This window comes from Phocoena phocoena, chromosome 1 (genome assembly GCF_963924675.1).
Source record: "Phocoena phocoena chromosome 1, mPhoPho1.1, whole genome shotgun sequence".
Classification (NCBI taxonomy): domain Eukaryota; kingdom Metazoa; phylum Chordata; class Mammalia; order Artiodactyla; family Phocoenidae; genus Phocoena; species Phocoena phocoena.
Genome location: NC_089219.1, coordinates 112,437,092 through 112,458,756, shown reverse-complemented (window position 1 = coordinate 112,458,756; position 21,665 = coordinate 112,437,092). Strand labels below are relative to the sequence as shown.

Below are 21,665 nucleotides of genomic sequence, written 5' to 3'. Positions count from 1 at the left end.
GGCCATTGTGAGGAGTTTGGCTACCACCCTGGGTGAAATGGGAGCAGACGGAGGGCTTTGAGGGGAGAAGTAACAAGATCTGACTTACGTTTTAGTAGGATGGCTCTGGCTGCAGTGCTGGGAATAGACGAAGAGGTGGGGGCAAAGGCACCTGGTTAAGAAGCCGTGGTCACAATCCGGGTGAGAGGTCCTGGTGTTTCGGAGCCAGGTGGTAGCAGTGAGTTGGTGAGAAGTGGTTGGAGCCTTGGAATTTTGGGAAGGAAGGCATTCCTGATGAGCTGGATGCAGGGATGTGGCAGTGGGGGAGGTGGGAGAGAAAGGGGAAGGTCAAGGATGAGGCCAAGAGTTCGGCCCAAGCAAACATAAGGATGGAATTTCCATTAATGGGGTTGGAGAAGACTGTGGGAGAAGCAGTTTTGGGGAGAAGGTGAGAGTTTGGGGTTGGATTTGCTGGGTTTGAGATGTGTCCATTTTGATATAATGTGGGTGGCCTGTGCCCTGAGGCTGTGGGAGGTCAGAGGCCTGGGGCATGGCAAGCTTCTGCCCGAACCCCTGCACCATACGGATGGATGGCTCCCCTCCCATTCCAGAGGGCAGTTCTTGGCACAGCTGAATTTTAAAAACTTTCAGATAAATTCTCTGTGCCTCCAGCACCATTGGTGCTTACTCCCTGAAGGTCACTGGAAGTTGCTAGGGTCCTCTGGGTCAGAGCCATATTTCAAGGTCACATCTCCCTGCTCCTAGCAGACCCCAGAGCAGTATGACGAATAAAAAGAGTCATACATAGTCAAAAGCTCCCCCAGCATGCTGGGAAAGCCAATTTTAGGGGAAGTTACTGAAAACAGTACAAAACTCTGAAGACACGCATTCCTGATTTCCTAGCACTTTAACTCTGCAGGGATGTGGAGGAAGGGATTAACGTGCTACAGGTGGAGGGGGAGTGGAGAGGCAGGCGACCTCCGCCAGGTCTCAGAGCCAGGGAGGCGGAGAGGCCCGGCCCCTGGGAACCCCCCAGCCTCACGTGTCACTGAGTGCCTGGGGCTCTCAGGGACCATGCCGAGTGCCATCACACCTGCTCCCTTTCCAGCTGGGAGGAGAGTTGGGAAAGGGGGCCGGAGTGGCCTTGAAGGTCTTCTCCCACCCCTACCAGTGTCTGATGATGGGACCTGGGCCTGGAGGGTGAGGGTCTTGGGACCTGTGGACCAAGGCCACTCCATTCTGGTAACCCAGGCCTGCTGGGCACGGGTCTTCTGACCTGGGTTCAGATCCAGAGACTGACCCTTATTGGCTGTGAAACTTCAGTGATTTAATTTTTGAGTCCGTTAGTGCATCTCTTGAATGGGGGTGATGGTGCCTGCCGGGGCGGTTTTGTGAAGTGATGTTAATGAGTGACCTTAGCTCTGAGATGTGACACTTAGTGAATGTTGACTCTCAGTAAATATTGATTCCCTTCTTCCTTCCACGGATGTGAGAATTGCCTGTGGGCAGGCCAATTCTGTCCCCCGAGCGGCGGGAGATGGTGCAGAAGGGAACATCTGTCGTAGTGTTGGATTGAGGATGCCCGATGAGCAGAGAGTATGGGTAGAGGAGAAGGAAGCACCTGCCTGAATGGGGGAGAGTGAGACCGTGGGGAGTCTCCTGCCTTCTGCGAGGCTGGGATCTCGCCCTGTGCCTTTATTTTTATAATTAAAAAAATTTTATTTATTTATTTATTTATGACTGCATTGGGTCTTTGTTGCTGCGTGTGGGCTTTCTCTAGTTGCGGCGAGCGGGGGCTACTCTTCGTTGCGGTGTGCGGGCCTCTCACTGAGCTGGCTTCTCTTGTTGCGGAGCACAGGCTCTAGGCTCATGGGCTTCAGTAGTTGTGGTGCACGGGCTCTAGAACGCAGGCTCGGTAGTTGTGGCACACGGGTTTAGTTGCTCCGTGGCATGTGGGGTCTTCCCGGACCAGGGCTCAAACCCGTGTCCCCAGCATTGGCAGGTGGATTCTTAACCACTGAGCCACCAGGGAAGCCCCATTGCCCTGTGCCTTTAGATCGCGGTTCTCAACTGGGGTGATTTTGCTCCCCAGTGGGATGTCTGGCAATGTCCGCAGACATTTTTGGTCAAGACTAGGGGAAGGCTGTTACAGACATCTCGTGGGTAGAGGCCAGGGATGCTGGTAAACATCCTACAACACAAAGGACAGTCCCCACAGCAAAGAATTGCCCGGCCCCAGTGTGAGTAGCTCTGGGGCTGGGAATCCCTGCTTTAGATGACTCATTCTCACAGGCTTCTTGTGAGGAGAAATGAGAAAACAGATGAGACTGCGTTACCAGCTTCAACATGCCATTCTAATCCCTCTCTCCCCCTACCCTTTTCTCAGGGTCAGCCCTGTGTCATAAAGGGCTCTGGACCAGGAATCGGAAGACCTGAGTTCAAAGTCCGACTCGGGGGAGTGTGTCCTTGTGTCTGGTCTCCGTGTCATTCATCCTTGCAGGTCTCGTGTGTAAACGGGACAGCGTGTCCACAGTGGTGGGCTGTGGTGTGGACACAGTGAGAGTCTGCGTGGGGAAGACGCTCCATCACCTGGGATGTGCTGGCCGAGGGGAGGTGGCGGGATTAGAGCCTTTGTACATGTGCACGAATGATACTTTAGGAGAGGGGAGCCCAGGGTTGCCCCTCTGCCCCTGCAGGGCCATGTGACTGTTCCCCCAGGCCTACTCCGTTTCACTTCTTGTTTTGTGTTTTCTTGAACAGGTGGAGCTAAAGTCTCCATTTGGGAAGATGGAATTTGCAGGAAAGCGCAGAGCTATTATTTGTGGGCTGTGTGAGTGGGGGACAGAGCCGGCTGAGTGGCAGGTTTCCAGGCAGGGGAGAGACAGCTAAGTGTGCCAGCCCGGGCACCGCTAGAATCCTTCTGGGGTGAGTGGGCCAGGATTCCCCAGTAACCACCTCAGGAAATGAGTATTTGCTCTGAGCTTAAGACTGGCCACAGGGAAAGACAGCCCCACTGTCAGGGAAGGATCTGCACTGATATGTTGAAGGTCTGAGGAAGTTCTTCTGGGTAGACTTTCTCTGAAGCCCATTCTATGCCAGGCACTGGCCCTGGAAATGCTGGGGGACAAAGAGATGGACAGTCCGTGGTTGGGGGTTGGGTGACCAGGCTGCCACAGCTCTGAGGAGAGGGAGGCTGTGACAAGTGCCCTAATGAGGTGCGGTGTCACATGAGGGCATGCCGGTGACTCCTCACGCCTGGGGGCTTCTTAGAGGAAGTCGGGGTCGTGCGGGGTTCGTAGGTAGGGAGGGCTTCATGAGGCAAAAGGGGAAGAGTATTCCAAGCTGATGGCACAGTTTGGGCAGAGGCTCAAAGTTGGGGAGTGCCTGGTGTTCTCTGGGGGGGACAAAGGAGGCAGGTTTTCCTGGAAGTGCTGGGAAGAGAAGACTGGAAAGGGACGTGGAAGCTGCCCATGGGGCTTGCACACCAGGCGGAGGAGTCTGCACTTTTTTTTTTATTAATTTATTTTTATTTTTGGCTGTGTTGGGTCTTTGTTTCTGTGCGAGGGCTTTCTCTAGTTGTGGCGAGCGGGGGCCACTCTTCATCGCGGTGCGTGGGCCTCTCACTATCGCGGCCTCTCTTGTTGCGGAGCACAGGCTCCAGATGCGCAGGCTCAGTAGTTGTGGCTCACGGACCTAGTTGCTCCGCGGCATGTGGGATCTTCCCAGACCAGGGCTCGAACGCGTGTCCCCTGCATTGGCAGGCAGATTCTCAACCACTGCGCCACCAGGGAGGCCCGAGTCTGCACTTTTGTCTAAAGGAACAGGGAGCCATGGAAAGTGTTTGAGCAGACTAGTGGCGTGATCAAGCCCCGGGAGAGGATGGATTGTTTCTAGAAAAAGGAAGCTTGAAGCAGGGAGGCTGGTTAGAAGGTTATTGCAATAGTTCTACAGAAGGAGAGGTGAAGGCTTGAACCAGGCTGGAGGCAAAGGGAGGGAAGATGGAGGAGGAGGCAGGGGCTTTAGGGAGGTAGGTAGTATGTGGGGGGGCTTCACATTTCTCCACCCTGGATGTGGTGTGTGAGGGTCAAAGTGAGTACTGTGCCCTGATCCCCTCACTGCTCTGCTCAAAACCAACGCCTTCTTGGAGGATGGGAGGCTGTGAGCACTGAAACAGCCTGCCAGTCCCAGAGGGCGGGGTGGCACAGTGCCCACACCAGCCGGCACCAGCCGCCCTGGCTGGGGGGCTTTCCTTCTGGAACCCACAGGGCTCAGCGCTGGCCTCCTGCCAGGCCCGAGGGAGATGGAACACACCCTCTTCCTGCTCGTTTTCAAAGACAGGGGTGGAATAGCGGCAGTGTGCCAGAGCCAGCTCCGCTTGGGCTCACATCACAGCTCGGGTGCTGACAGGCTGTGTGTTTGGGCAAGTTGCCCAGTCTCCCTGAACCTCAGCCTGTGCATGTGTGAAATGGGGGTCATGGTGCTCAGCCCATGGGGTGTTGTGAGAGAGGATTAATAAGGACACAGGTGTAAAGTTCTTAGCTCAGTACTTGGCCACTCTTTCAGTTTACAAGACACGGTGACAGACTGGCGTGACGGGGTGGGGAGAGCAGGGCCTTGTTGCCTGTAAAGGAGATGGAGCCCCGGGAGGTGGTCAAGATGATGAGTTCTGTCTTGAGTGTGTCGGCTCTGAGGGTTTCGGCGGGGATCCCAGGGGGATACCCTGCAGGAATTGGGCGATGCTGGGCGTCTTCCAGCAGTGGGGTTCACAGGAACCACCCTTACTAGCTAGCTTGGAATCAGCTTTTCAGAAACCCAGCGTCATTGCAGGTGGTCCCAGTGTGGTGCTTGAGAGTGGGGTTAGTAGGGCCAGCCTGGCCTTGGTCCTCAGCGCCTCCTGCCCAGAGGCTGGCCTCACCTCTGCCCAGGGCCCCACTGGGTCTTGGCCCAGTGCAGGCTCCAGAGAAGAGAGAGCCCTGGATTTGGGATCAGTGACCTGATACCCGCCTGGCTCTGCCCCTTCCCTTTTAGGGTGACCTGGGCAGGTGTGGGCTCTCTGGGGTGGCAGCATCCTCATCCATAAAGTGGGCATGGTTGTTGGGAGGATCCGTGAGATGAGGGCTGAGAAAGCCTCCCACAGGTGCCTGGCTCATAGGGGCTCTCGGCAAGTGTTTGGTGAATGAATGAAGAGAAAGCCAGGCGGGGGGCAGAGAGGGGCGGTGGGAGGCAGCCCCGAGGAGAGGCCAGGGGACAGGGTGGGCGGCGAGGGCGTCGGCTAGACCTTGGGTCAACTCCTGGCTCTGCCACTTGCTTCCAGGTGTCATCCTCATTGCCGACGTGTGTGGGTGGTGGAGACAGGAGCTTGGGCTTAGGGGCCGCCCTCATGCCTACCTTACCACACTTATTTCCCCAACTGTAAAGAGAAGTGGGTGGGGGAGCTTCTGAAGGCTGGGCTTTCTCGCTGCCCTGGCTGCCTGTCATGTATTCCTTTGCTCTGTCCTCTCCAAAAATGTGAGCCAGCCCTGTAGACGCCGGCTGCAGCCACCTAATGGCAGCAGTGCACCACGGCTGGGGAGGGGCCGTGGAGGAGCAGCCTACTCCCAAGTGCACAGTGTGGGGGTATGTTGTCTGCAGAGAATGTAAAAAAGTAAGTGAGGGCTTCCCTGGTGGTGCAGTGGTTGAGAGTCCGCCTGCCGATGCAGGGGACACGGGTTCGTGCCCTGGTCCGGGAAGATCCCACATGCTGCGGAGCAGCTGGGCCCGTGAGCCATGGCCAATGAGCCTGCGCATCCGGAGCCTGTGCTCCGCAACGGGAGAGGCCACAACAGTGAGAGGCCCGCGTACCGCAAAAAAAAAAAAGTGAAAGTAAAGAAAACCAACTAAAGGTCCTTTGGTTACCACCATCACTGCTCGATAAGGTCAGTGATAAACTCTTCTCCCTCTAGGGCCAGATGCTCCCTCCCCCTGCCCTTGGTATTCCCTGCCTAGAGGTCCTCCAGAAAAGAGCCTTGGAACTGTCAATTCCAGGTGGGGAACTCATGGAGCGGTGGCTGAGGAAGCAGAGATGATTTGGAGAGTGAGGCATTTATGGTTGCAGTGGCAGCTCGGATTTGGGGCCCAGGAGACCTCGCCGGGAAGTGAAGGGAGAGAAGGGCGTGGGGAGATGCGGGCAGCGGAGGTGCCGGCTGTGAGCTCAGGCTGGGGAGGCATTGTCTAGGCCCTTTGGACGTGGGCATGGAGAGGGTGTGTTCCATCTCCCTTGGGCCTGGCAGGAGGCCAGCACTGAGCCCTGTGGGTTCCAGAAGGAAAGCCCCCCAGACAGGGCGGCTGATGCCAGCAGATGTGGGTACTGTGCCACCCTGCTCTGTGAGACTGGCAGGCTGCTTCCCATCCTCCAAGGAGGGACTGGTCCTTCATCTGGGGCAGGGAGGGGCCAGGGCTGCCCTGGGGCTCGGGGAGCTGGGAGGTTTTGGGGAAGATGGGAGACATGCTGGGATTCACATTTCTCCACCTGGCAGGACAGGATGTGCATGAGGGTCAAAATGAGCACTTTTAGGGTTTAATGATGATGATTTAACAGGTTTCCTTGCAGGGCTGTGGGAGGGGCCCACTGCGGAAGGATTGTGGGAGCATCTCTTCAGTCTGGAGAGCCTCAGTCGATGTACAAGGGAGGAAAGTGTGTCCCTGGGATTGGATGAGGCCCAGGGCCCAGGGCAGTGTGTGCTTGGGATCTGGCAGTGCTTGGCTCCTTTTCTGTATGAACCTCTTGCCAGGGATCTGCAAGGCCTGGGTGTTTTGGAACCGGATACGTTTGGTCCCTGCTGTATCTGAAGCAGGTGTGCATTAGTCCAGATGGGCCTCTGTGGTCCTGTGTCATGGGGCCCCTGCAGTGAGGAGAGCCCAGACCTTTGAGACTTGGGGGCATGAGGGTCCCTCTTCTGGATCTGCTCCCCAAAGCAGGTGCGTCTGGTTCCATTTGGAGCACATTTGGAACCAGTGAGTGGGCTTATGTGTGGCTGTCTGCGGCTTCTGGGGCTGAGCAGCCAGGCTAAGCTTAGCCCGTACGCACTTCCCAGAAACTCATGGCACCATCACAGTATTGGCTGGGTATTGAGGAGTTGGCAAGATGTAGTGTAGGAACAGCAAACAGGTTTTGTCTGGGCAGCTGGTACTAGCCACCAGAAGGGCTGTGTTGAGAAGGATCCTGAAGTGCAATCTGAGCATGGTGGGAAGAGGGCTGTGATTGATTTGTGATGTCTGTCCTGGGCAAGGAAGGATGGAGGAGTGGCAAGGTATTTGCCATCCCTGGTATGGAGGAAAGACTGCCTGTGTTTGCTTTTTGGTGAGTAAATTTTACCTCTCTGGGCCCCAGCTTCCTCATCTCTAAAATGGGAGTAAAAATGTCTCCCTTCCAACCGGATAGACTTATTGTGGAAATTGGGTAAGAGAGTGGAGTGAAAGTACTGCGTAAAATATAAAAAAGTGATACAGGTGAAGGGTGGGGGTTTTGTTGTTACCGAGTCACCCAGGACCCCAGATGACCTAATAATAGTAGTGTCTGCAGTCACTACTTTCTCTGGCACACTGGACTAGACCACTCCGTGGTCTGTGCAAGAGCCATGACTGACAGGACAGGTCATCAGCACAGTGCCTGGCACCCACGCCCTTTATACACTCTTGGCCAAGGTGTCAACAAAGTGTTTGGTCATGTGTCCAATTGGAAGTCACTTCATTTCTCTCACTGACCTTCTCCTTAACTTAAGATTTAGAGACTGTTTTTATGTTTAGTGAGAAAAGGACAGAAAACCTCTCCCCTTGACTCTTATACTCCATTAAAGATAGCAAAATTGCTTTTTAAAGTCTGAAAGCCTGACAAGAACGTGTACTAATAAAGCATGAATTATGCAAATCTGTGTAGTCACTTGATTTGCATAATGGAGGGACTGGAGGAGGGCTGAGGAGGGGAAAGAGTGGGAGTGAGAGCGCCCGCCCAGATCTGTGTGTAACGGGGGACACCCATTCTCTTCTCCTTCCCCAACCGCTCCTGGTCCTGAGGGGGGACTGTCAGCCTTTCCCAGCTGGCGCTGTGTCTGTCCTTCTGCCACCTGGCCGCATGGCCATCCCTCCGCCTCACAGGGGTGTCACCGAGGCAGGGGCACACTGCCCTGTGCTCCCCTCTCATGTGGAACTGGCTTCATTAAATCTCACAGCAGCCCCTCCTTGTACAGACAACTTTCCCCGGGAAGTCCCCCGGGTCATTATTTCTCCAAACTGTCCTGTCTCTCAGAGGTTGTGGACTGCCATCTGGAGCTGTAACCGTTGCCAAGTGCCTTTTGCTCCGGCTCTCTGGGAAGTGAGGGTAAGAAGGCACCTGGAGGAGAGAACTCACCTGACCTCCCTGGTTTCTGATCATTGCTTTGAAGGGTTTGGGCCTCTGGTTGGGCTGGGCTCCATCTTCTGCTTTTCCCTCCTGCCCTCCCTGAGCCCTTGCTAATCTTTGGCTTTGGCTCTGATGAAGGCTGAGGTTGGGACTGAGGGTACTTGAGGTCTGGCTGCTGTGGGTGCTGCCTGGAAGCCTGGGCAGCTGGGGGGCTCAGACAGAAGGGGTGTGGGTATCAGCTGCAGAGGTGGGGTGGTGGGAGGGGCCGGGCAGAGGGCTTCTCCAGAAAGTACTAACATACTAACACTTCTTGTTCTGGGGAAGGAGGACGTTCTGCATGGTGGCTGCAGAGACCAGCCCTGGTTGTGGGAGTGGGTAGGGGTATCTAGCTTCTGGAAAGGATGAGCAGCCTGTGAAGGCTGCCAACAGGCTGGGTTCAGCTCAGTTCAACATACTTATTACGTGCCTGGCTCTGTGGGCCAGGGCTTGTGTTAGGTGCTAGAACCACGGAGATGAAAAAAGCGTTTGTAGCTCTTACTGAGCTCCTACCCTAGGCATAGGCTTTGTGCTAAGCCCCTTGTTTACATGTGTCATCTCATTTAATATTTGCAACAACCTGATGAAGTCACTGCTCTTATTTCCCCATTGTATGATGAGTAAGTTCAGGCTTGGTCACAGGGCCAGTAAGTGGCAAAGCAAGGCTTGAGCCAGGTCCTTTGACTCGGTAGCCCATTCTCCTGACTACGATGCTTTGCTGCCTCTGTAGACTCCTACCCAGACCCCTCCCTCGAGGGTCTTATGGTAACAGAGGTGTAAGGAGATGATGGGTGGGGTGAAGTATGGTCAGTGCAAGGAGAGAGGTTTGAGCCAAGAATAGAAGTAGCACAGAGCATTTAATTATGTCAGGGAGGACCAGGGAAGGCTTGGAGAAGGGCTGGCCCCTGAATAAACCACAGAGGGGAAACCACATTCTATCTGGCACTTGAGTCAATGGGGTGTGGTGGGGAGTGGGGGGCTTTCAGGTGAGCAGGGCAATTCCAGATGCTCTCAGCACCCTCCTGTGCAACTTGCAGGGTGGGACTGGGTGAGGGGGAGCTGACAGATTTCGGGGGATCATGGCTGGGACAGGCAGGTGTGGGGTGCTGCCCCAGGGGCTCCTTTCCCATATGTTCAGCAGCTGTGCTGACCTCCCTGGCCTGGCCACACAGCCCTGAGAGCCGGGGTGGGGGGGGTGTCTGTGGGTGCCTGAACTGTGTATGGACTCTGCCTGCCTGGGGTGAGGCCTCAGCTGGTCCCATACCCACACCCACTCAGGCCTGAGCATGGGGCCGCCATCAAAGCAGCCCTGGGAATTCTTTGCACTATGGCGCACAGGACTGAAAGGACCTTCTGTCACACAGAGGAGGGGTCAGAGGTTCAGAGGGGAAGTAACTTCCCCAAGTCCAACAGCCGGTGAAGAAGCAGATCAACCCCAGGTTCTCGGGTCTGAGCACTAGCCCCTCACCTGCTGGCTCCCCAGGGCTCCCACCCTTTCCAGGCTGTGTGAGCCCTGCTTAGCGCCCACTGTCCTGTATTCACGCAGCCACACACATATACTCTTGCTGTGTTTCCGTCGTGCCTGGCCATCCTCTTGGGATCCTCTTAGGCCAGGGCTTTGTTCTGGAGAGAATTTAAGTGGATGAGGAAGGAGCAGAACCTACTAATTAGATTACTTCCTGCGAGGCCCCTCGCACACACTCAGCCCACTCTCCCCAGCCCCGCCTGCCCGTGTTGTCCTTGCTCCTGCCCCGGGGATGCTCCGGAGCCGGGAGAGCAGTACCTGGTAGATCTGAAAGACTTTCTGTAGGAAGTTTGGGGTGAGGGGGGCTCCATACTGGAATCACAGAGGTGTGAGCTGGAATCCTGACTCCATCACCTACAAGCTGTGTGACTTTAGGCAAGTGACTTAATTTCTTTGAGTGTCAATTTCCTCATTAAGAAAATGGGAGTAATAATACCTTCGTGGTTCCCAAACTTTGCTACATTTTGGAATCACCTGGGAATCTTTAAATAGTGCTAATAATGTCTGATTTCCAGCTTTCTACCTTCTGATTTCATTGGTTTGGGGTGCAACCTGGTATCGGGAGTTGCAAAAACTTTCCAGGTGATACTGAGCTGCAAAGTTGGGAACCACGTCATAGAGTTTGTGGGAGAGGATGGTTAAAGGAGATCATGCAGACACGTGGGGAAGACTCAGTTAATGGAGGTGATTATTTTTTAATTCAGTTCCCTGCCTCTCACGCCACTTATTGTGGGATCTGAAGGGAGAAGGAGGGTTTTCATTTCTCCTCCATGGTGGGTTTGCCTTGAGTGCTGACCCTGAAGTGGCTGACTGTGGCTCATCTTTACTAGAAAAGCCCTTCCTTCCTTTCCCGGTCTCAGGTTAAAACAAACTGTCTCTGCAGCCCTAGGGCAGGCCTCTGGCTTCCTGACAGTCTCCAGGGAGTTCATGATCAGACCAGGATGTCTGAGAGGGAAGCTGGAAGGAGTGGGGGTTGATGGCACATGACCAGGCCTCCATGAGACTCTTCCTGGTGGCTTTGCAGATGGAAGGGCTGATCCCCACGCAGGTCTCTAGGAGACAGAGGGCCAAGATGCTGACATGTGGTACACTAAGTCTGGATGTGGTGGTCTGATCTGGGGTGGGGCTGGGCTCAGGGGAAGGTGTCCATGGAGACAGAGTTGGGGAGGGGTCCCCTTCCTGGGTACCCTCTACTCTGCTCCTTGGCACCATTGGAGGCTCGGCAGACCTGAAGTGGAGGCTGTGAAGGAAGACACATTTCCCTAGATTCCTCAGCTGTTCTGACAGGAAGTTGTGCATCACTGGGCTGACGGGAAGGAAATGGCTCTGCTATTTGGAGAGAAATAGAGAATTCTGACTGGGGCTGGGGAAAAAGGTGTTTGCTTGTAGAAGCTGTTTTGTTCCAATATAGGGACTCTTTCTCCTCGCAGGCGCTTGCTCCCTGTTTATTTTCCTTTGAATGACAAAGATTGAATTTAGCTAATGAGGAGCTGAGAGAGGGAAGTGAGGGGGGTCCTGTGAGATCTCAGGAGAGCCTTCGCAGGACGTGCATCCTTCTGCTTTTAATCTGCGTTTCTTACCCAGCTTCCTGCTTGGGGGAGCTGGAAGGCAACAGAGCATTTTGTGATCTCACACACCGCTCTCTTCTCCATCCACAAACCATACCTTGGCAAATGCCTTTGATTTCTATTTCTTTTTACCACCCGCAAAAAAAAAAACAGTGAATCTTTTAATAGCACAAGGCCTTTTGGATCACTAACCAGTCGGTCGCCAAATCCTATCCATCTGAGTGCCTAAAGTGCACTCAGAATAGACACTTTTAATAAAATAGATTCCCTTTAAGCCAGGGTAAAACTGTGAAATTTGTACATTTCTTTGAGAGCATCTCTACAAATTTTACAGTATTGAAATCACCACCCAGTGACCTTTCAGGAAGTACTAGATAAATTATAAGAGACAAATAGACAGACCAAAAGGAGAAGTACAATTTCCAGTGCCTTTCCTGCCGGGTCCTCAGGTTGAGTCTTAGAAATCCCTGGCTCCCCGTGTACCCCTCCTCAGCCTTGTGGGGCCCCCTGCCCGCCTGCCTCTCTCCCTGCCTGCCCGCCCGGGTGTCCTCTGAGATGTTTGCAGCTCTTAGAGGCAGCTCTGGTATGTGGCTCCTGGCACCTTTTCCTGTCTGTGTTTGCCTCTGCGCTCCATTATTCAAAATGTTTCCACCGGTGGCCAGAACCCCCAGAAATGCCCTTGGGGCTGGCCGGGGGCTGCTTTGGAAAGGCTCAGATTCTCTGCCAGCCGGGTCTGCCCCATGCATGTGGCAGGGAGTCCTCGGCCTTGCCAAGTGAGAACCAGGCTGGGGTCCAAGCCCAGCCAACCCTCCCAGTGGTCCGAGGCCAGCCCTTTGTGCGTGGTTTGTCCACTTTGTGGATCTCCTCATCCCCGCCCCTAGGTCAGGTCCCCACTGTTGTCTCTCCAAGTTGGGCACCTTCCTTCCCTACCAGTTGGTGGTGCTCAGGGGATGTAAACCAGGTATAATATACTGTTCATACTTTGTGTAGGGAAAATAGAATTTGGAAGGCTAATGGCCTATCACGTCACATCACTTAGAGCCCCCGAGGGGTCTTCTGGAGACTCGCTGCTCCTTTGGGCTCTGGGATCTGCTCCCCCTGCAGAGCAGGTACCCAGAGACTTGGAGCTGTGCTGTGGGGTGGTGTCGCACAGCTGCGCCCTGCTGCCAGGGGACTGCTAATTGCAGAGTCCTTGATGGCAGTGGCCACACGTTGACATGCTCGTTTCATGGAAAAGTGAACTCAGTAACCAGTCTGGCTGCTTTGCCATCACTGTTCAGTGACCTGTGTTCACATAAGCTGGAGGCGTTACTCAGGGCCTCTGGATCTCAGTTGCTCTTTTCCCCTCAGAGATACCACCTCACATGACTCCTGGTTGTGGCGAGACCCCACCGCCCTCCCACGTGGGGAGGAAGGGAGATCAGAGAGAAAATCGGGGGTTGAGTATTCTGAGTACTGCTGGTCCTTCTGGAGGTTAAGTAGCTTCATGAGGAACATAAACAAGGCGCTATCAGTGCTGCCCAGGGGTTCACTCACTCCTTAATTTGATAATTAATTCTGCAAACATTAATGGAGTTTTTCTCACATACTGGGCACTCTGCTAGGTGCTGGGGGTCAGGGAGAAACTGGAGGATGAAAAAGACCTTGTTTCCACACTCAAAGAGCTCACAGCCCAGTAAGCAGATACTTAATGCACTTAGATTGTTTCCCAGAGAGGCCTGATGTCCAGCAGAGGTAGCACAGAAGAGGTGGTGGCTCGGGAGGGTGGGGCAGTGGGAGTAGTGAGAGCGTATTTGGGTCTAGGTTGACTAGGAATGCGACAGGCCAAGAGAGGAAGGTCACTCCTGGTCCAGGAAACGTGCAAAGGCCCAGAGACATGAATGACAGTGCAGAGTATTTTGGAGGAGTGTGAATGAAGACAAAATGTGGCTCGAGTCTATGGTGTGATGGGGCTGGAGAGGTAGGCAAGTGTCAGATCGTGCAGGTGCCTTGCTTAAGGGGTTCACCTCTATCCTAGAGGCCGTGGGGAGCCACAGAAGGGATTTAGGCAGGGGGCGGGCACAGTGTGTATGTTTTAAAAAATTGGGGTCTTTTTAAAAATTTTAAATTAAAGTTTTTTTATTATTGAAATATAGTTGATGTACAATATTATATGTTACAGGTGTACAGTATACTGATTCACAATTTTTAAAGGTTATGCTCCAGTTATAGTTATTGTAAAATATTGGCTATATTCCCCATTTTGTACAATGTATCCTTGTAACTTATTTTATGCATAGTAGTTTGTACCTCTACTACCTCTGCTAATCTCCTACTCCTATATTGCCCCTCCCCCTTCCCTGTCTCCCCTGGTAACCACTAGTTTGTTCTCTACATCTGTGAGTCTGCTTCTTTTTTGTTATATTCACTAGTTTGTTGTATTTTTTAGATCCCATGTATAAGTGATATCATACAGTATTTGTCTTTCTCTGTCTGGCTTATTTCACTTAGCATAATACTCTCCAAGTCCGTCCATGTTGCTGCAAATGGCAAAATTTCATTCTTTTTTATGGCTGAGTAGTATTCCTTTGTGTGTGTGTGTGTGTGTGTGTGTGTGTGTGTGTGTGTGTGTGTGTAGATATACAGATATAGATATAGATAGATAGATAGTTGCTTCCATATCTTGGCAATTGTAAATAATGCTGCAGTGAACATTGGGTGCATGTATCTTTTCGAATTAGTGTTTTTGTTTTTTTCAGATATACACCCAGGAGTGGAATTGCTGGGTCATATGGTAGTTCTGTTTTTAGTTTTTTGAGAAACCTTCATACTGTTTTTCACAGTGGCTGCACCAATTTGCATTCCCACCAACAGTGTACAACGGTTCCCTTTTCTCCATATCCTTGCCGACATTTGTTATTTGTAGACTTTTTGATGATGGCCATCCTCACAAGTGGGTATCTCATTGCGGTTTTGATTTGCATTTCTCTGATGATTAGGGATCTTGGGCATCTTTTCATGTACCTGTTGGCCATCTGCATTTCCTCTTTGGAAAAATGTCTATTCAGTTCTTCTGCCCATTTTTTTTTTTTTTAGTTGTCTGTTGCCTTTAATTAACATCTAAATAGATGCCGTATTCTTCTATAGTTACAATATGGAAATGTCTATGAATAAAATAGATAAATTTTTTGTCACATGCCTAGGAAAGAATGGTGGCAGTAAGATTCATTCAAGGTTTTAGCAGCAACATCTACACAGCCAGGGCATGGTCAATGTCTGGGGACAGGTAAATATCTGCAATCCATGTGTACCTTTTTTTTTTTTTTTAAATTTATTTAATTAATTTATTTATTTTTGGCTGTGTTGTGTCTTCGTTGCTGCGTGCGGTCTTTCTCTAGTTGTGGTGAGCGGGGGCTACTCTTCGTTGAGGTGCATGGGCTTCTCATTGCGGTGGCTTCTCTCATTGTGGAGTACAGGCTGTAGAGTGCAGGCTCAGTAGTTGTGGCGCATGGGCTTAGTTGCTCCACGGCACGTGGGATCTTCCTGGACCAGGGCTCGAACCGGTGTCCCCTACATTGGAAGGCGGATTCTCAACCACTGCGCCACCAGGAAAGCCCCATGCATACCTTTGATTTCTTCTTTTAATGCCTGATTTACCATCTGATGCTGTTGGACCGTTCTCTTCTCCTTAAGTTCTTCCAATTCAATTTGAATTTCATACATTGCCCCACAGCCTCCTGAAATGTCAGTGACTTTGATAGCTGTAGCTTGAGGAAACTTTTCTTTGAGAATTTGGGTCACTTTGAGCTCCCCCTCAGTCTGCGAGGCAAACATGCGCTGAGCACAGTGGAGAAGAGGAAGGCGGCGGGTTCTGCTGAGCAGAGGCGCTGTTGCGGCCTGGCTCCGCGCTGCCATGACCGGCCAATGTGGCCCGCCGTCCTTCTATCTGTTTTTTTTTTTTTTTTTTTTTTTTTTTTTTGCGGTACGCGGGCCTCTCACTGTTGTGGCCTCTCCCGTTGTGGAGCACAGGCTCTGGACGCGCAGGCTCAGCAGCCATGGCTCACAGGTCCAGCCGCTCCGCGGCATGTGGGATCTTCTCGGATCGGGGCACGAATCCGTGTCCCCTGCATCGGCAGGCGGACTCTCAACCACTGCGCCACCAGGGAAGCCCCCCTTTTTTTAAATTTATTTTTTATACAGCAGGTTCTTATTAGTTATCTATTTTATACATATTAGTGTATATATGTCAATCCCAATCTCCCAATTCATCCCACCACCACCACCCCATACCCCACTTTTCCCCCTTGGTGTCCATACGTTTGTTCTTTACATCTGTGTCTATTTCTGCCTTGCAAATGGGTTCATCTGTACTATTTTTCTAGATTCCACATATATGTGTTAATATACGATATTTGTTTTTCTCTTTCTGACTTACTTCACTCTGTATGACAGTCTCTGGGTCCATCCACATCTCTACAAATGACCCGATTTCGTTCCTTTTTATGGCTAAGTAATAGTCCATTGTATATATGTACCACATCTTCTTTATCCATTCATCTGTCAATGGCTTCTGCCCATTTTTTTAATCGAGTTGTTTGGTTTTTTGATGTTGAGTTGCATGAGCTGTTTATATATGTTGGATATTAACCCCTTATCGGTCATATCGTTTGCAAATATTTTCTCCCATTCAGCACAGTTTGTGTTTTATATTAACTGCTGTGGCGTCTACGTGGTGTGGGAGAAGGAGCACTGGAGTAGGGGGTCTAGGGAGCTAGATTCTAGATCTGGACCTAGCAGCTGATTGACCTCAGCCAGGTCTAGGCTTCAGTGTCCTGGTTTGTAAGATGAGAAGACTCCAAGAACTGTCCCAGCTCTGACACTCTCCACACCCATGACCACCTCTGTTTTTGGCGCCCACGCCTTTTCTTCCGTACTTGTCTCTCTACCTCTGGCCACCTGACCCATGTCTCCTGGCTGTCCCACCTTGCTCAGCAGCTGGTGGCAGCTGGAGGGAGAGGGGTGAGTTCTCCAGGAAGAATGTGCACCTCTGACCCTCATAGCTCACAGTTGCCTGGCGTTTTCCAGCCCTGCAGGAATACCTTCTCTCCGCGCCCTCCCCGCGCCCCACACCCCTGCCCCAGCCCACCTGGCTCCCCACAACTCACAGTCCTGGGCCCAGCTGGGTTTCTTCAATGAAGCAATTCATTCCCCTGGGCCTAACCCTTCCCCACGCCCCCAGTCCACCTGGCCCCAAGTGACAAGAGGCAGCTGATTTGGAGTCACCACCCGGAGGCCAGGGACATCTGCGTGGAGAGATGTCAGTGCCTTTGGCCTGTACAGTCTTTTTCCCTTGCTTTGACCCGGGTTTTAAAAGCTTAGCAAGTCATCAACTGCAGTGGTTGTCTGGGAGCCCCAGCATTTGCTCTTCCTCTCAGGGACCCGCAAGCCACTTATGCAGAATTGAAAATGGCTGTGGCTGGAAAGACAGGTTTTCCTCACAAGCATCATTTGTTCCTCCGCCTTTGCAGGGTTATAGCTCTGATCCTAGAGCTTCTCCAGGCTGAGGAGCCTGGGGGGAGAGCCTGGCTGCAGTTTCTGTTTTCCTAGGTCTTTGATCACAGCTGTTATATTTAAAGGCTTAAACAATGGATTCTAAACAAATAAGTATCTGTTAGTGGAATGAGGAATTTAAAGGTGACTCAGACTCCCCTCCCTCCCCTCCCCCAATTCTAAGTGCTGTTTACTACCTGAATGATGAGACCTGTAATGGAATCACTTTGCTTGATTCTCCTCTCCTTGGGAATTTGGCATGGTATTTCATTCATTCACTCACTCATTCATTCATTCGAGTGCTTACTGAGTATCCATTACTGTGTGCCAGGCCCTGTGTGAAGTAATGGGGAGAGAGAGACAAATAGGACCCAGACCCTGCCACAAAGCAGCCTAGAGTCTGGGGTGACTACCCAGTGGGAGCTTGGGGGCTCCAGCGCAGTGAGTTCCATTCAGACCTAGAAACTCTAGCTGACAGTCTTAAACCCTGTTTCTGGAAAACAGGGAAATAGAAATAATGCAAGAGGGAAGAAATGTGGGTGAGGAGAGTGAGATGAGGGTGGAGGAAAGAGAGAGATGGAAGAAAGGAAGCAGCAAACTTTCCCACGAGAGACACAGCAGACGGCCCCCCCAGTTCCCTGCGGCAGCTCACAGCCACGGGCAGCAAGAACCCAGCAGAGGGGAAGGCCCTCTGCTCCCTCTCAGCTCGGCCCTGGCAAGCTGGGTCATAGGCAGGGCACTTCCTGCATGGTGCCTCAGTTCCCCCATCTGTAAAATGGGGCTTTGGACTGTGGGATCTTGGAGATCTTTGAACTAGCATTCTGTGACCGGTGCAGGGCATAGTAGATATGGGGCAGGAGCCCAAATAAAGGCTCTGGAAGTAGAAGGAAGTGTTCCCCTGGCTTCTCTCATCTCAACACTGAGATACCCTTAGGTGTCTGGGGCCTGTGGGTGTCCTGCCATCCCCTCGCTAGCAAGAGGTGCCTTCTGGCTACTCTCCTTGCTGAACAGCGGGAGAAGGAAGGTTCTGTGTCTCCATGTTTGTATATTTTTCTGGTGTGGACATTTTCTTCTTGGAGTTTCTTTTCTTTTTCTTTCTGACAGTAAGGCCGCTTGAATTGCTCCAGGTGCAGGGTGACTCTGCATGGCGAGCATGCAGCATCTGGTGCGTTGGACTGACTCCTTGGCAGGCCTGCCTCTGGATGCCCTCAGATGCTGTCCCATATGCCTCGCCCTGGGGCCGGGTCAGACTACTGAAGCCCAAGGGTCACATTCCGAAGGGTTCCGGTGCAGGTCACACTCACTGATTGCTAAAGAAAACAATGTTTTGGCAACACAGTGTTCTAAGAATTGGTATTCCTAGCTGTGTGACCTTGGGTAATTGCTTAAATATTCCAAGTCTCAGTTTTCCCATCTGTGAGATGGGAGTGGCTCTCCCTAGCTCTCAGAGATCAAACAGGAAACCGCAAGAAAGCGCCTCGTAAGCGGGGAGGCTCTAAACTGACATCCACAGGGCAATGATTCAGTAGCAAATATATTCAGCCTTCTCCATGGTTACAGCCTCTTCTGTGCTGAGGAATTCAAGCCACAAAGGGTTAAGGCAGCTAGGCACGTGACTGAGATTGTCCATAATGGACGGAATAAACCTTAAAGGAGTGACATATAATTTGCAGTTAATCCAGGCACTGTGACACTGCCCTGCTAAAAACTGTCTACTAATAATTACTTTGATCTAACAAAATGATACCTGTCTGTGAGCCTGGTAGCAGGGACCCTGGCCAAGGGTCTGCAGCACTGAGCACCACCCCTCCCGCTGGACAAGGGGGGTGTGGGAGCTGGGAGACATGGAGGCCAGAGGGCAGGGAGGGGCCCCCAGTTCCCTCAGACCCTAAGGCAGCAAATGCTACATATGTAGAGTGATCGTGTGATTCACTCTACATATTCACTGTCTAAATGGGGACACTTTTGAGAGTATGATATTAATAATTGCTACTCATATTAATAATTATACTAGACAGCAGACATAAGCTGGTTTCCCCAGAGCAAACCTGGATATATATGGTCAACATGTGCATAGACTGTTTTGAGCTTCTGGGAATCCCTAGGTGGTTGAGCATTTATTTCCACAGTTATGATTTGGTCTTTACAATAACTCTGGAAGGAAGAAAGGATTTTTACTGTCATTTAATGGATATTAAAAATAGTGCTAGAGCTCTGATCTTTGCCATGGCTTCCCTGGTGGTTGAGCCAATGCAGGTTGAGGACAGCTGGCCAGGATCAGGGAGCTCTGGGGCTGGGGAAACACGTGGTGCTCAGAGGGAGAGACCCAGCAGCTCAGGCTTCAGAAGAGCTGCAGCAAAGTGACCATACCCGTGGAGAGTGCAGGGCACACTTCCCAACAGGGCCTTTGCCAGGGTCCTCTCCAATCCTGAACTCGGAATCAGAAGACTCCTCCCTTTACTAATCATGTGATCTCAGCTAATTGTGTGATCACTGTGTGCCTCAGTTTCCTCATTTGTCAAGTGGGGACAATAATTCCTTGTTGTAAGGATTAAGTGAGATCCTACATGAAAATAGGTGGGCTCAGAGACTGACATGTCATAGGTACTCAGTAAATCCTTATAGAGTTTGACTCTGGAGAGAGTTTCCAGAAGCAGTATCCTTTAGGGAACCGTGGGGATCCTTCTGCCTTGAAACAGTTCTGACTTGGGCCAAGTAGGGCGGATGTGCTCCAGCCTTGAGATCGGGGTTGCCTCAGATTCTTGCAGGGAGGAGGTGGATAAGAGAAACACGTGGGGGAATTGAGAGCTTCCTGACTCCCCTAAACTGTGATAATCTACTGCTTGCTCTGTGCAAGTTGGGGACTGCACCCAAGGAAGCTTCAGGCCTTGTGATTCCCTTGAAGCTCTGCACACACGAGCAGCCCACGTTGGCCGGCAGCCCTGGCCTTTTAGGCTCGAGGATGAACTTGCTCGGACATGGGCAGGAAACACGGCTCCTGTGGTGCCCTGTTGCTGGAGGTGATGGCACCTCAGAGCCAAAGGTAGGCGGGTTGGCAACAGTTTGGTGCCAGAGAGCTAGTGAGTGAGAAAGAGAGAGAGATAAAAGTGCCACGTTCCGCCTATTAATAGCCGTGTTTGGTCTCCACCACTTCTATCAACATCGTCTATCACATCCAAACAATCGAAAAGCTTGTGCCAAATGGCTAGGAGTTAACAACTCATGGCTGTGCTGAATTTCTGAAAAACAGTATTTCCACTTCTGATGTAGCTCTGAAATGCCAATTGTTCCATGCCAACTGGTTATTTTTCCAGACCATTTCCCTTTATTTATGTTTAAGCTTTTAGAGTTTTAGGCAAAAAGAAGACGGAGGACCTGGACTAGGTGACTATTATTTCTCCTGATTTGCCCTTGAGAGCCATAGAAGAAACGTTCATTCCCCAAACGTGAACTGAGGACTTGCAGAAGGGTGGGAGAGGAATCAGACAGGGGTGCTGCCCCTTTCAGGAGTGTGCGACTGATGGGCAGGCAGAGTGGGGACGTGGGAAAAACACTGGCCCAGGCCTCAGAAGACTCAGGGCAAGATTAGCCCTTTCTCTTACTGCTGTGTGGCCTTGGCTAGGAGAGAGCCCCTCTCTGGGCCCCCATTTCCTTGCCTGTAAAGTGGGGGAGTTGGACTAGACGGCCCAGGAGGCCCCTTCCAGCTGAGTCTGTGCGTTGGGTTGGAGGACTTGCTGTCTCACGTTTACTGGCAAGAGTGTGGGTGTGGAAGTGGAAGGAGGATGATGCTGTCCTCGGGCTGCTGCTCTGGGAAGCCTGGAAACGTGGCAGGGGAAACACAGGACAGGGCTGTTCCTGATCCGGGAAGCTCCAGCCTTCAGAGAAGTCTGTGGAGCCTGCCAGGCGGTTGTTTTTCTCACCATATGTGATTTCTAGGCGTCTTAAAATTTTCATTTGGCCCAAACATTGCCAGGCTCAGGGGTTGATTGTGCCCTGCGTGGGGATGGAAGTGGTCTTGCCTCTGGACACCAGGCTGGGAGTAGGCAGAGAAGTGGGTTGTGGAAACCTCTGATGAGGTTGGAAGGTGTAGGTGGGATCATGGTGTTGCTTCTGCCACCGCAGCAGCCTCTGGTGCGGAGAGAGGCAGGGGCTGGAGGGTGAAAAGAGGGAAGAGAACTGGGGCGGGGGGCTGGTGAAGGGGCTGAGAGATGAAGGGTGGGGGTAGTCTGTAGGCCTTGCTTTGTGTCTTTAAAACCAACACATGCTTCTCTGTGGCTGTCAGGTGGTGAGAATTCTTATTTCAGATTCTATCCATCTGAAGATGCATTTACCCAGTTCATTGCAATTGGTTGACCACAGCTCCTGCAGAGAATCCAGGAGTCTGGTGTATGTCCTGGGGCAGGATGGGGAGAGAGAAGCCCAGTCCTGGGTCAAGCCCTGTCTGGGCTGGTTCGGTTCTAGCTGGGAACCCAGTGAGCACACCCAGCCTTCTGCAGAGCAAAGTGATTTCCTGCTGTTTTATTGGTTTGGGGGCCAGATAGGTTTTAATAAGAGAAAAGAAAACAACTTCAAAGCAAGCCATCCAGAAAGCACAGTTATTTGTCTCCAACATTCTAGAACATTAAAAAAGGGGGGCTCCTGCAAGTTGGAG

The 21,665-nt window shown here is 52.0% G+C and overlaps 1 protein-coding gene and 1 pseudogene across 2 annotated transcripts in view; one reads left to right on the top strand and one right to left on the bottom strand.

Moving 5' to 3' along the window:
• The window catches only part of KCNN3 (potassium calcium-activated channel subfamily N member 3), a 173,057-nt gene that overhangs the window by 19,977 nt on the left and 131,415 nt on the right, over positions 1-21,665 (top strand). The gene's annotated exons all lie outside the window — the stretch shown is intronic.
• Positions 14,702-15,379, bottom strand: LOC136131917 (bolA-like protein 3 pseudogene; annotated as a pseudogene).